General features: G+C 38.9%; 1 protein-coding gene across 4 annotated transcripts in view; it reads right to left on the bottom strand.

Moving 5' to 3' along the window:
* Window positions 1–13,679, bottom strand: part of EZH2 (enhancer of zeste 2 polycomb repressive complex 2 subunit) — an 84,638-nt gene extending 70,959 nt beyond the window's left edge. For all 4 annotated transcript variants that reach the window (XM_036760451.1, XM_036760453.1, XM_036760452.1 and 1 more), the window contains exon 1: window positions 13,579–13,679. The gene's annotated coding sequence lies outside the window, so the exon portion shown is untranslated. The remainder of the gene's footprint in view (window positions 1–13,578) is intronic.
* Between the last annotated feature and the right edge of the window lie 769 nt (window positions 13,680–14,448).

Raw genomic sequence — 14,448 nt, 5'->3', positions numbered from 1 at the left:
GGGTCAAGGGAGAAAATTCAATAAAGCGGGATGGGTTGGGAAGGAGCAAAATGTAGTTAGCCTTTCACAACATGAGTATTGTGGAAGGGTTATACATAATAATACATGTGTGGCCTAGGTTGAATTGCTCAACTTCTTAGGGAGGGTGGGTGGGAAGGGAAGAGGGAAGAGAATTTGGAACTCAAAGTTTTAAAATCGGATGTTCAAAAACAAAAAAAGTTTTTGTATGCAACTAAAAAATAAGATACACAGGCAATGGGGCGTAGAAATTTATCTTGCCCTACAAGAATGGAAGGGAAAAGGGGATGAGAGGGGAGGGGGGTGATAGAGGGGAGGGCTGACTGGGGAACAGGGCAACCAGAATATAAGCCATCTTGGAGTGGGGGGGAGGGTAGAAATGGGGAGAAAATTTGTAATTCAAAATGTTGTGAAAATCAGTGCTGAAAACCAAATATGTTAAATAAATAAATTGCATTTAAAAAAAAAATTTTCTCTTCTTTTTCTTTCTTTCTTTCTTTAAAAAATTCTTTGTTATAAGGGATGGTCCTCATGGAGGTAGAAGGGAGAGAGATTCAGGGGAAAACATGGCAATGTAAAAACAAAAGTTATCAATATTTTTTAAATAATCCCTCAGCCTTTAGTCTCTCACCCCAACAAACCATCCTCCACACAGCTGTCAAGTTGATATTACTACAATGTAGACCTCATTATGTCACTCATTCACTATTCAGGAAGTTTCCATGGCTCTTTATTGACTCTAGGATCAAATATGACGTCCTATGTTTGGTTTTTGAAGTCCAATCTGACTTGTTATATATTACTCTTCTACATGGACTCTACGTTTCAGCCAAACTGGCATCCTTGGAGTACATACCTAACATTCCACCTCGTTTCATGCCTTTGGAGATTGTCCCCCTATACCTAGAGTGCATTATCTTCTCACCTCTGCCTCCCAGAATCCATGGCTTCCTTCCAATCTCAGACCAGTACACTTCCTACAGGAAACCTATCCTGATCCTCCAGTTAGTTACTAGTGTAATTACTTGTAATTACTTTGTAAATATTTTCTAAGACCAGGGAATATCTCTCTTTTTTTTCAGCTTTTAGGTTCCCAATGACTAGCATATAGGCAGTTAGTAAATGTTTGTTGAATGAAGTAATAAATCACTACCTAACCAAGTAAACTTTCCCACTAGAATTATTACACTTCAATATGAAGATCTCCATGCCATTATCTAAGCCTATGAAAATGGTACCAATGGATGACTGAATTTATAACACCACAGTCTCTCTAGAGTTAATATCACAGTCATAAGGGGAGAACTAGTGAAGGTCACTGCAAATTACCCAGCTGACAACAATTGCTGTCTCAGTATGGACAGTCTCCTAGACTTGTAGTGGAGAAAAACTGGGTTCAAATCCTTAGTCACTTACTAGTGATTCTGGGCAAGTCACTGGGGTTCTAGCCTCAATTTCTTTATCTGTAAAAAGGAGATGATACTACCAGCATCTATTCCATAGGGTTGCTATAAGGAAGACTGTTATAAGAAAAAGAGATAATATGTGTAAAGCACTTTCCAAACTTTAAGCACCACATAAATATTAGCTACTATACTCTGTGGTCAAGTGCTTACAACTTCTGACAGTGACAGCCCAGAATATATTGGCCTCTTCTCTGCATAGTAGATGACCCTATACTTTGAGATGAATTAATTCCGAATTTGGCTTTGCTTTTCTTTAGAATAAAACTAGGGTATCCTCCACTATTAAGGGCTGAATACTATAGTCCCACAGCCTACCACATAGTATTGTCTAAGATCAAGGTACATAGCTCTCTCTTTAGGCACAGGCCTCAGAACTTAGCATAACTGGTCTTTCTATGTTCCTTCTGTCATTCCCAGACAATAAAACTAATAGAAATACAGAATGAATTACTAAAGGAATAATTTAAGAAGCTAACTGAAAACATTTCTTTATAAGATAGCTAAGTCCACCTCCAAGATACTCCATATTGTATTAAACTTGAGGCCTCTTTATCTCTTAATGACAGTTCAGATATACAACTACAGGATGGACAGAATGGATAAGAGTAATCCTCAGAGAAATTTATGTCCTACAGGCAAAACAATTTGCCAATTTTTTTCTAATCCTTCCACTGATATTTTTCTCCCCTTCTATTCCCTGTCTCTGAATGCTGTCCCTAGTAGACCCAGACCTCACACTACTAGGAACAAGCTACTCTTCACTGTCCTGGCACCAAGTGCAAAAAAGGGCTGGACCTAACTAAGTGAAACTCTGGCTTATATGAATTACTAGCTCACTTAATATTAAATTCAAAAAAATCTGAGCTAGGGATGTAAGAAGAAGAACCATCTGTTTGATGAGTGTTTCGTATCTTATTCCAACTTTAGACTTTAAGAAAGAAAAGTTGATGCAGTAGGAGAAAAGTACATCCCCCAGAGGAGGTAAACCAACCCCCTGAGGTCAACACCCTAGGGAAAAAAGAAAAGAATGGGTGTATGTGGAAGTAAAACTTCCATATTTGTGCCTGTGATCTGCTAAAGAAAAGAAGGATATGTTCTTGAAACCACCACTCCAGGATTCATGGTTTAAATGGATTTATGTTGTGTTCTATGTTACTGTCATACTATGAAGCTGAACAGTTGGCAAAGAAAATTTGCATGCCCAGCTGTCTTAAGGGAAAGCCAGTCTGTTGAGGGATGGAGTACAATAGTTTGAAAAAAACTTATTTTCTGGACAGAGGCTCCCTTGTGACAGGCTGTCTCTGTTGTGGATGCCCCTTCTCCTGCCTGGTACTTCCTCCCTCCCTCCCGCTCTGACCCTTTTCTGGAAACCCACATGGCTAGGATCTTCTGTGCTTGGAACTTTATAAGCTATGAAATTCTAGCTTCCCAAAGCATTGGTGCCTCCTTGCTCATGGTCTCACAAGTAGGAAACCAATCACAAGAGCTTAATAAAGACGATATGCTTCCTGGGGGAAAAAAATAAAAAAACTCCTTCTTCCTCATTCCTTAACGACCCTGTTTTCTGAGAGCATTCAGGTATCCCACAACAAACAAGAAAGATCCACAAGAGCCTAAAATGGATATTAGCTAGGTAAAGGCTCCTCCAAATTCCTCCTGAGTTATAAATATATCCTACCTTTCTGGAGAATAAACTGCAATCTTGTTTCTCAGCAGACTATGATCTCAGTATGTCTTACCACTGCCTCTTGTCCTAAGTGTTTCAAGTTAAGCCACAAGGCGTTCCCTTTTGTGAGTTAAGATACACCAAAACAGAAAATAACAAATAATAGTAGTATCACTGTTCAGTGTGTTTTTCGTATAAAAATCTTCAAGTCCAAAAAAGGAAGTGCAATAGATTAACACATCAACCAACTTAAGATTCTTTTTATTTAATTTATTTAATATATTTAGTTTTCACCATTGATTTTCACAAGAGTTTGAATTACAAATGTTCACCCCATTTCTACCCTCCCGCCCACTCCAAGATGGCATATATTCTGCCCCGTTTCCCAGTCAGCCCTCCCTTCTGTCACCCCACTCCCCTCCCCTTACTTTCTTGTAGGGCAAGATAAATTTCTATGCCCCATTGGCGGTGTATCTTATTTTCTAGTTGCATGCAAAAACTTTTTTTTTGTTTTTGAACAGCTGTTTTTAAAACTTTGAGTTCCAAATTCTCTCCCCTCTTCCCTCCACACTCACCTTTCCTAAGAAGGCAAGCAATTCAACATAGGCCACATGCATGTCATTATGTAAAACCCTTCCACAATAGTCATGTTGTGAAAGACTAACTATATTTTGCTCCTTCCTAACCTATCCCCGTTTATTCAATTTTCTCCCTTGACCCTGTCCCTTTTTGAAAGTGTTTGTTTTTGATTACCTCCTCCCCCTATCTGCCCTCCCTTCTATCATCATCCCTTTTTTATCTTCTTCCTCCTTCTTTCCTGTGGGGTAAGATACCCAATTGAGTGAGTATGGTATTCCCTCCTCAGGGCAAATCTGATGAGAGCAAGATTCACTCATTCCCCCTCACCTGCCTTCCCTTCTCTTCCTATAGAACTACATTTTCTTGCCACTTTTATACGAGACAATTTACCCCATTCTGTCTCTCCCTATCTCCCTCTCTCAATATATTCCTCTCTCATCCCTTAATTTGATTTTATTTTTTTAGATATCATCCCTTCATATTCAACTCCCTATACATATACATATATATATATACACACACACATACACATACATACACAAACACACACATATATATACACATACACACACACACACACACACACACACACACATGCATATGTATATTCCCTTCAGCTACCCTAATGCTGAGGTCTCATGAATCATATACATCATCTTTCCATGTAGGAATATAAACAAAAGAGTTCAACTTTAGTAAGTCCCTTATGATTTCTCTTTCGTGTTTACCTTTTCATGCTTCTCTTGATTCTTGTGTTTGAAAGTCAAATTTTCTATTCAGCTCTGGTCTTTTCACTGACAAAGCTTGAAAGTCCTCTATTTTCTTGAAAATCCATATTTTGCCTTGGAGCATGATACTCAGTTTTGCTGGGTAGGTGATTTTTGGTTTTAATCCTAGCTCCATTGACCTCTGGAATGTCATATTCCAAGCCCTTCGATCCCTTAATGCAGAAGCTGCTAGATCTTTGGTTATTCTGATTGTGTTTCCACAATACTGAAATTGTTTCTTTCTGGCTGTTTGCAATATTTTCTCCTTGATCTGGGAGCTCTGCAATTTGGCAATAATATTCCTAGGAGTTTTCTTTTGGGGATGTTTTTCAAGAGGCTATTGCTGGATTCTTTCAATTTCTATTTTATCCTCTGGCTCTAGAATATCAGGGCAATTCTCCTTGATAATTTCTTGAAAGATGATACTGGGGGCGGAGCCAAGATGGCAGCTGGAAGGCAGGGACTAGCATGAGCACTCCGCCGAGTCCCTCCAGGAACCTATAAAAAAATGGCTCTGAACCAATTCTAGAACTGCAGAACCCACAAAATAGCAGAGGGAAGCAGGCCTCCAGCCGAGGACAGCCTGGATGGTCTCTGGGTGGGGGTCTATCCCAAAGGGAGCTGGGAGCGGAGCGGAGCAGAGCCCGCCGTGGGTGGCGCAGACTAACCAGACCAGGAGCCGGGCAGAGCGTGCCCTAGTACCCTGAATCAGTGAGCTACAGCAGTTACCAGACTTCTCAACCCACAAACACCAAATACAACAGAGAAGGTTAGTGGGAAAAGCTATGGGAGTGGAAGGAGTTCGTGGTTCGGCTACCACCCCGGGGCCAGCGGAGGTGGGGCAGCTAACCAACTACAGCTTCAGTTGCTTCTGGCACCAGGCCCACCTGGTGGGAGAAATTAAGTGGCAGATCAGAGCAGGACTGCAGAGCCTGCTGAAGATCTAAGTCCAGTCTGGGTTGGGGGTTCTTGGGGAAGGAGGAGTGCTGGTGTGGCACAGCTGGCACATCCCCCCAAGCTTGGAACATAGTTCTGTTAACTTTACAAGCAGTCATACCCCGCTGAAAAACTCAAGGGTCAAGTTAGTTGGCTGGGAACATGGCCAGGCAGCAAAAACGTACCCAGATTCAGTCTCAGACTTTGGAATCTTACTTTGGTGACAAAGAAGACCAAAACATACAGTCAGAAGAAGTCAACAAAGTCAAAGAGCCTACAACAAAAGTCTCCAAGAAAAACATGAACTGGTCTCAGGCCATGGAAGAGCTCAAAAAGGATTTGGAAAAGCAAGTTAGAGAAGTAGAGGAAAAATTGGGAAGAGAAATGAGAAGGATGCGAGAAAACTATGAAAAACAAGTCAATGACTTGCTAAAGGAGACCCAAAAAAATACTGAAAAATACACTGAAGAAAACAACACCTTAAAAAATAGACTAATGCAAATGGCAAAAGAGCTCCAAAAAGCCAATGAGGAGAAGAATGCCTTGAAAGGCAGAATTAGCCAAATGGAAAGAGAGGTCCAAAAGACCACTGAAGAAAATACTACCTTAAAAATTAGACTGGAGCAAGTGGAAGCTAGTGACTTGATGAGAAATCAAGATATTATAAAACAGAACCAAAGGAATGAAAAAAATGGAAGACAATGTAAACTATCTCATTGGAAAAACAACTGACCTGGAAAATAGATTCAGGAGAAATAATTTAAAAATTATTAGACTACCTGAAAGCCATGATCAAAAATAGAGCCTAGATATCATCTTTCAAGAAATTATCAAGGAGAACTGCCCTGATATTATAGAACCACAAGGCAAAATAGAAATTGAAAGAATCCACCGATCGCCTCCTCAAACAGATCCCAAAAAGAAATGTCGTAGGAATATTTTCGCCAAATTCCAGAGCTCCTAGATCAAGGAGAAAATACTGCAAGCAGCCAGAAAGAAACAATTTCAGTATTGTGGAAACACAATCAGAATAACACAAGATCCAGCAGCTTCTACATTAAGAGATCAAAGGGCTTGGAATACGATATTCCGGAGGTCAATGGAGCTAGGGTTAAAACCAAAAATCACCTACCCAGCAAAACTGAGTATCATGCTCCAAGGCAAAATACAGACTTTCAATAAAATAGAGGACTTTCAAGCTTTCTCAGTGAAAAGACCAGAGCTAAATAGAAAATCTGACTTTCAAACACAAGAATCAAGAGAAGCATGAAAAGGTAATCAAGAAAAGGAAGAAGAAAAAGAAATTGCACGGGACTTACTAAAGTTGAACTGTTTTGTTTACATTCCTACATGGAAAGATGATGTGTATGATTCATGAGACTTCAGTATTAGGGTAGCTGAAGGGAATATGAATATATATATATATGTTTATGTATATATATATGTATATGTGAGTGTGTATGTATGTATATATGTATGTGTGTGTATATATATATATATTTAGAGAGAGAGAGAGAGAGAGAGAGAGAGAGAGAGAGGGCACAGGGTGAGTTGAAGATGAAGCGAAGATATCTAAAAGAAATAAAATCAAATTAAAGGATGAGAGAGGAATATATTGAGAGAGGGAGAAAGGGAGAAACAGAATGGGGTAAATTGTCTCGCATAAAAGTGGCAAGAAAAAGTAGTTCTATAGGAAGAGAAGGGAAGGCAGGTGAGGGGGAATGAGTGAATCTTGCTCTCATCAGATTTGACCTGAGGAGGGAATACCATACATACTCAATTGGGTATCTTACCCCACAGGAAAAAAGGAGGAAGAAGATAAAAAAAAAGAGGGGGGATGATAGAAGGGAGGGCAGATGGGGGTGGAGGTAATCAAAAACAAACACTTTTGAAAGGGGACAGGGTCAAGGGAGAAAATTGAATAAACGGGGATAGGTTAGGAAGGAGCAAAATATACTGAGTCTTTCACAACATGAGTATTGTGGAAGGGTTATACATAATGATACGCATGTGGCCTATGTTGAATTGCTTGACTTCTTGGGGAGGGTGGGAAGGGAAGGGAAGAGGGGAGAATTTGGAACTCAAAGTTTTAAAAACAGATGTTCAAAAACAAAACAAAAAAAAAAGTTTTTGCATGCAACTAGAAAAAACGATACACAGGCAATGGTGTGTAGAAATTTATCTTGCCCTACAAGAAAGGAAGTGAAAAGGGGATGGGAGGGGAGTGGAGTGACAGAAGGGAGGGCTGACTGGGGAACAGGGCAACCAGAATATATGCCATCTTGGAGAGGGCTGGAGGGTAGAACTGGGGAGAAAATTTGTAATTCAAACTCTTGTGAAAATCAATGCTGAAAACTAAATATATTCAATTTTTAAAAAAAACTTTATATTGAGAAAAAAAAAGAAAGATGATACCTAGGCTCTTTTTTTGATCATGGCTTACAGGTAGTCCAATAATTTTTAAATTATCTCTCCTGGATCTATTTTCCAGGTCAGTGGTTTTTCCAATGAGATAGTTCACACTTTCTTCCATTTTTTCATTCCTTTGTTTCTGCTTTATAATATCCTGATTTCTCATCAAGTCACTGGCTTCCACTTGCTCCAATCTAATTTTTAAGGTAGCATTTTCTTCAGTGGTCTTTTGGACCTCCCTTTCCATTTGGCTAATTCTGCCTTTCAAGGCATTCTTCTCCTCATTAGCTTTTTGGAGCTCTTTTGCCATTTGAGTTAGTCTATTTTTTAAGGTGTTGTTTTCTTCAGTATTTTTGGGGGTCTCCTTTAGCAAGTCATTGACTTGTTTTTTTATGGTTTTCTTGCATCATTCTCATTTCTCTTCCCAATTTTTCCTCTACCTCTCTAACTTGCTTTTCCAAATCCTTTTTGAGCTCTTCCATGGCCTGAGACCAGTTCATGTTTTTCTTGGAGGCTTTTGATGTAGGCTCTTTGACTTTATTGACTTCTTCTGGCTGTATGTTTTGGTCTTCTTTGTCACCAAAGAAAGATTCCAAAGTCTGAGACTGAATCTGAGTCCGTTTTCGCTACCTGACCATGTTCCCAGACAACTTACTTGAACCTTGAATTTTTCATCGGGGTATGATTGCTTGTGGAGTAAAGAGTACTTTGTTCCAAGCTTGAGGGGATGCGCTGTTGTTTTCAGAGCTATTTCTATACAGTCAGCTCTGCCACACCAGCACTCCTCCTCCCCCAGGAACCACCAATCTGGACCTGACTCAGATCTTAAGTAGGCTCTGCAGTCCTGCTCTGATCCGCCACTTAATTTCTCCCACCAGGTGGGCCTGGTGCCAGAAGCACCTGCAGCTGTAGTTCTGTAGCTGCACCACCCCCTCTGCCTCTGAGGCGGTAGCTGAACTGGGAACTCCTTTCACTCTGTCCCCTGCAGCTTTTCCCACTAACCTTCTCTGCAGTCTTTGGTGTTCATGGGTTGAGAAGTCTGGTAACTGCCACAGCTCACTGATTCAGGGTGCCAGGGCCTGTTCCACCTGGCTCCTGGTCTGGTTGGTCCTGCCACCGCCCACGCTGGGCTCTGCTCCCCTCCACTCCCAGTTCTGTGCGTGAAAGACGTCACTCAGCGACCATCCAGGCTGTCCTGGGCTGGATCCCTGCTTCCCTCTGCTATTTTGTGGGTCCTGCAGTTCTAGAATTTGTTCAGAGCCATTTTTATAAGTTTTTGGAGGGACCTGGCAGGGAGCTCATGCAAGTTCCTACTTTCCAGCCTCCATCTTGGTTCCCCCCCACAACTTAAGATTTTTTAAGTATAGATAATAAACAAAAGGGCAAATGAAGGAGGATGAATAAAAAATCATGGCATGGTCTCATACCATCAGGAGAGCTAAAGTTCAGAATGTACTGAGCTTGGCAAGGGATATTAAGGACAACAAAATGGAGAGGGGAATATTAGTTATATTGCAGGGAAAAAGATCAAAGGGATAAAACTACTAATTGAGGTGGACAAGATACTGACAACAGAAGACAGTGAGAAGGCAAAATGGTCTAATTCTTATATGTGTCTGTTTTCTCTAACAAGAAGAAAATGACCTTAAGACTGGAAAGGACAAAATAAGAATAACTAACAGGAAGCTGAAGGCCAAGATAAAAAAGGGTATTAGCAAAAAGGACAAATAACCCTTGAGGAGTCCTGATAAATAATATCTTCCTATGGTCCTGAAAAGAATCTGCCAAATCTGACTGCTGAAAAAAGATAGATGATATCTCTAAGGAGAACGGGAAAGATGCCACAGGACTGGAGATGGCAAAGGTCACAATTTTCAAAAAAGGGGATTAAATGGATTCTATACTGTCTACAGGCCAATGAACCTGACTTTTATTCCTGGCAAAATTCTGGACTACATTATTATTATGAAGATGCTCCATGAATATCTAAAAAAGGAGCATTTCTTGAATGAAATAAAGTAATTAGGCTGATTTAACTTTACCATTGCAGTTTAGATTCTGAGTATTTCTTGAACTCTTCTGTTAAACTTTGTAAATTTCAGTAATAAAAGCCTTCTCATCGCCAACTAGGGCTTACTATTTATTAAGGGGAAAAGGTTTCACTGAAGTAGAATTACTATCAACAGTAGCAGGATGCCCTTTGTTTATCTCTCTAAAGTTAAAAACTGTTATTCATACCAACAGTCAATAAACATTTATTAAGTGCCTATTATGTGCCAGCTACTTTCCTAAGCGCTAAGGATAAAAATATGAAAAATGAAAGACAGTACCTGCCTTCAAGGAACTTATAATATAAGGCAGAAAGACAATGCACAAAAAGGAAGCTGAAAGGAGTGAGGAAGAGACGATACGAGAGGTATAGTCGAGAAGTCCAAAAGTAGTGAGAAATGAGGAGATGTCTGAGTTGAGCTCTCTCCTTAAATGGAGGCTTGCAGTTCATAGCCCCATTCCCCACTCCTCCAATTAGAGAGGGAGTGAGGAGGTGGAGACCCAAAGCTGATGAGATCCTACAGGATAATGAGGTTTCCTGATTGGTGGAGAAGCCAGTCAGGGAAGTCCCAAAGTAGTACAGCCATGTGACAAATAAGGATACTGATACAACCCACACAGACACAAAGCTTTTGCATTGCACAACTCTTCTCACATTTATATAGTCCTAATTAAGGCAGGCTGTACCATATTATTACCATTTCACAATTCAGGAAGCTAAGTAATGTGGCTGCAGTCCCCCACTTCTATAGGTTTTTGGAGGGACTCCGTACGGAGCTCACACTAGTTCCTGCTTACCAGCCGCCATCTTGGCTCCGCCCCCAGTCCCCCACTTTTAAAGACTGAAGCCAAGAATACCTGAGTTCAAATCCAGACTCAGAAACTTCCTAGCCATGTGACCCTGGGCAAGCTACTTAAAGCAGAACTATTCAACTATTTTGGTTCTGTCCTCTCTAATAGAGAGAGTGATCTTAAAATCGGAAAGGGTAAAGCACTCATAAATAAGAGGGAACTGCAGAAATGGAGGTGTGGGGCTAGAGTCGGTAGGTGGTAATAGAAAATAAAAAGAAAAGAAAGCCAGACTTGAACATAAGCCTTCCTGCTCCTAAGACCAGATCTCTTATCCACCATGTCATCCTGCTTCTCAAATTCCTAACTTTAAAAACTACAAGGAAATAAAAGATCAGTTTCATATACAATCCTCTTTTTCTGTTTTTTGTTTACTGAAATGTTCACATGTTGATGTTTGTCAAATTAACAAAAATACAATTTAAAAAATTTTACACTGCAGTTGGAGGACAAGATAGGACAGATGAAGATACAATAAAAAAGTATCTAGTTATTTTAAATGAGTTCACATGAAGTGAATTCATTTACAGAGCACTGAAAGTACTTGCAAAGTACTTGCAGCTTTGAACACAGAAATACTTCCTGCAATTTTTGAGACCTCATACAGAATAGGAGAGATACCTTAAGACTAAAGACAGTCAAACTGTCCCAACTTTTTAAAAAGACAGAGGGGAGAAGAATGTGACACACTTTGTTAAACAGAGTCCTGTGAGCTTGATATTAGGCTCCATCTTTGGTCTTGCCCTTTTCAACATCTTTAATACTAAGTTAGATTGAAAACATTAAAAGAATGCTCAACAAACCTGTGTGTAACATGAAGAGATGGTTAATACACTGACTAACAAAATTAAAGATGATAAAGATCTTGATAGCAATCATAGCCAAAATTTAAAAGACAAAATTAAAAAAGGCAGAAGTAAAATCCTGCACTTAGATTCAAAGCTACCTAATCTTGACAAATTGGAACCTCTTTGAGCCTATTTCCTATGCTGGAAAATGAAGAGACTGGCCATGTAAAAGAGGAATTAGATTTATTCTAAATAATTCCACAGGACAAAACTAGGGGCCAATGAGTTAAAGTCATTTTTTAAAAAGCGTATTACAACTAAATATGATGATAAATTTGCTAACAATTAAACAAGTTAAAAAATGGAATGAGTTCCTTTATTAAATAGTGAGTTTCCCACTACAGAAAGTATTCAAGAAAAGGCTGTTGGTGATACCGTACAGTAGTTCTTAACCTGAATTCTCTGAACTTGGATTTCTTTAAACAGGTATTTCAATATAACTGGCTTTCTTTGTAATCCTATGTATTTTATTTTATGCATTTAAAACATGAGAAGGAGTCTGTTTCACCTGACTGCCAAAGTAGTCTGTGACACACACACACAAAAAATGGTGCATTGCAGGACTTGGAGTCTGCCAAACTCAAGTCTGAATCCTGACTAAGACTACTTACTAGCTGGGGACCCTTCTGTTTTCTCATGTAAATTGCAAAGCAGTGATCTCCCAGGGTTGTGGTGAGAATCAAGTGAGATACACATCAAGTATTTTACAAACCTTAGAGAGCTAAATAAAATATCACAACTTCTATGGTTTTTCCTAGTCCAAATTCTAGAATCTTAACAGTATCCAGGAGACAAATCTCCAATCTCTCAAGCTAATTTGTAGTCCTTTTGCAAGCCACCAGAAGACTGCTAAGGGTAGTAGACAGAATACTGGACTTGAAGACAAGAAAATCTTTGTTCAAATCTTATCTCAGAAACCTACTAGCTGGGTGACTGAGCAAGTCATACCCTTCTGGGTATAGGTCTTGGCTTCTTTACTGGATTCTAGAACCCCAAAGTTCACCTTTCAGCTCTCAATCCATGATCCTATAATTGATATTAAAAAATACTTTATACCTTTCATCAAACAAATACATAAATAAATCTTGAAGGAGAAACAAAAACTAATATAAATTTAAATATGCAATTTGAATTTGTTCAAGGAATTCATAAGCCATTCTCTCTCATATTCTTACTAGGTTAAATCTGTGAAATGAAATACTTTGTGCACCAAACTTAACTGAAGTAAATCATATTTAATATTTTGCCTAGCTTTATAGTTCATGATTTTAACTATATTTAAATAATAGAGAAGTATGGTACGGTAGGCAAAGAGATGGCTTGGGGCCTGGAAGACCAGTTTCACCTCTGACATGTACTGGCTACAGGACCCTGATGGTATCTTACATAACTCCTTAAGATTATTAAGTTGTAGAAAAAATGCCAAAATTACATTAGTAGGATACTATTCATTATCAGGAAGGAACTCCTTAAAGAGAAGAAGTCACAGGTCTAGGTCTTATCCCTAAAATAATTATATTTTATAATGAAAACTTAGATCAATTTATCATAAATATTTTTTACTTTTAAAATGTGTTTCCTTTAACAATGATTTCATTATATTTTTCAATCTCTTTATTCCTTGGAATTTGCCTAGAAACTTATATACTAATTATACAAGATTTTTTTTGATAAGTCAGGAACATGTGCTCAATTACAATTTAATACCAAAGAACTATAAATTTGCTCATTTTGCCATGACATATCTAAAATTAAAAGTAATTTAACTACTGGAAAAATAAGAACAAAATAAACAGGTTATATTCTAGCGTTCTAAATCATTATAAGGAAAATTAGGGAGAGTGTACAGAGGGTGTACTTGGAGAATCCCAATAGGATATAAACTGCTTGAGGAAAACAACTACTTCGTTTATGCTACTGTGTTCTCAGCATCATGGCAGAGTAGGACTATAATGAATATTTGTTAAATTTGAATCACTGACACTTACCCCTGAACAGGAATCAGAAGACTCTGATTCCAGTTCCAGCTCGGCTACTGACTTGCTGTGGGACCTTGGTAGTCACTTCACCTCTCTGGGTCTCAATTTCCTCATCTGTAAAACAAGGAGTTTGAATTAGATGGTCTTTCAGGTCCCTCTAAGCTCTTGTGTTCTACAATTCTGCCATAAGTTGCCTCGTCTGTAATCACTTTTGTCCTGTTACTACAGGGTTCCATGTCCATATATAGTAAAATACAAAAACAGCGTGAGCTCAAGTCCTGACGCCACCAGAAATTCTTACCTGTGGGATCTGGGCAAGTTATTTAATTTCTCAGAATATCAGTTTCCCCAGGTGCAAAATAAATAGTAAGACACAACCAATAGTTAGATATAAGGACCAGAATCAACAAATGTAAAGCATATTTTAAACCATAAAGCATCATATCTTTGCATGACATACTTTTGTCTTTTACCTGTAGCAATCCTAGGTCCTCTACTACATTTCATCAGGTTCACTTCCTTGAAAAATTCACATATTCTTATGGCTTCAACTCTCACCTGCACACAAATGATTCCTAAACTTCTGAGAGTCTCTTATTTTTAGAAGTCTACAAAGTATCTTCATCTAAAGGAAACCTAATGTGATGAAATTTCTTAACTATACTCCATAAATCAACATCTGTCTGGATCTAACCCCAATCTCATTTTCCACTGGACCCATTTATTCTTCTAAATTCTCTCATTTTGACCCACTCACTTCCTTTGCATTTCCAAAGATACCACCATAGTTCAGGTTTTCATCAGTTCATCTCCCACTAGAGTTAGTCTCTCACCACACTGGTCTATCCCAATTCTTGTCGATCCTCCCCCTACTTACAA

This window comes from Trichosurus vulpecula, chromosome 5 (assembly GCF_011100635.1).
Source record: "Trichosurus vulpecula isolate mTriVul1 chromosome 5, mTriVul1.pri, whole genome shotgun sequence".
Classification (NCBI taxonomy): domain Eukaryota; kingdom Metazoa; phylum Chordata; class Mammalia; order Diprotodontia; family Phalangeridae; genus Trichosurus; species Trichosurus vulpecula.
Note: the sequence above shows the minus strand (reverse complement) of the source record. Positions and strands in the feature narration are given on the sequence as shown.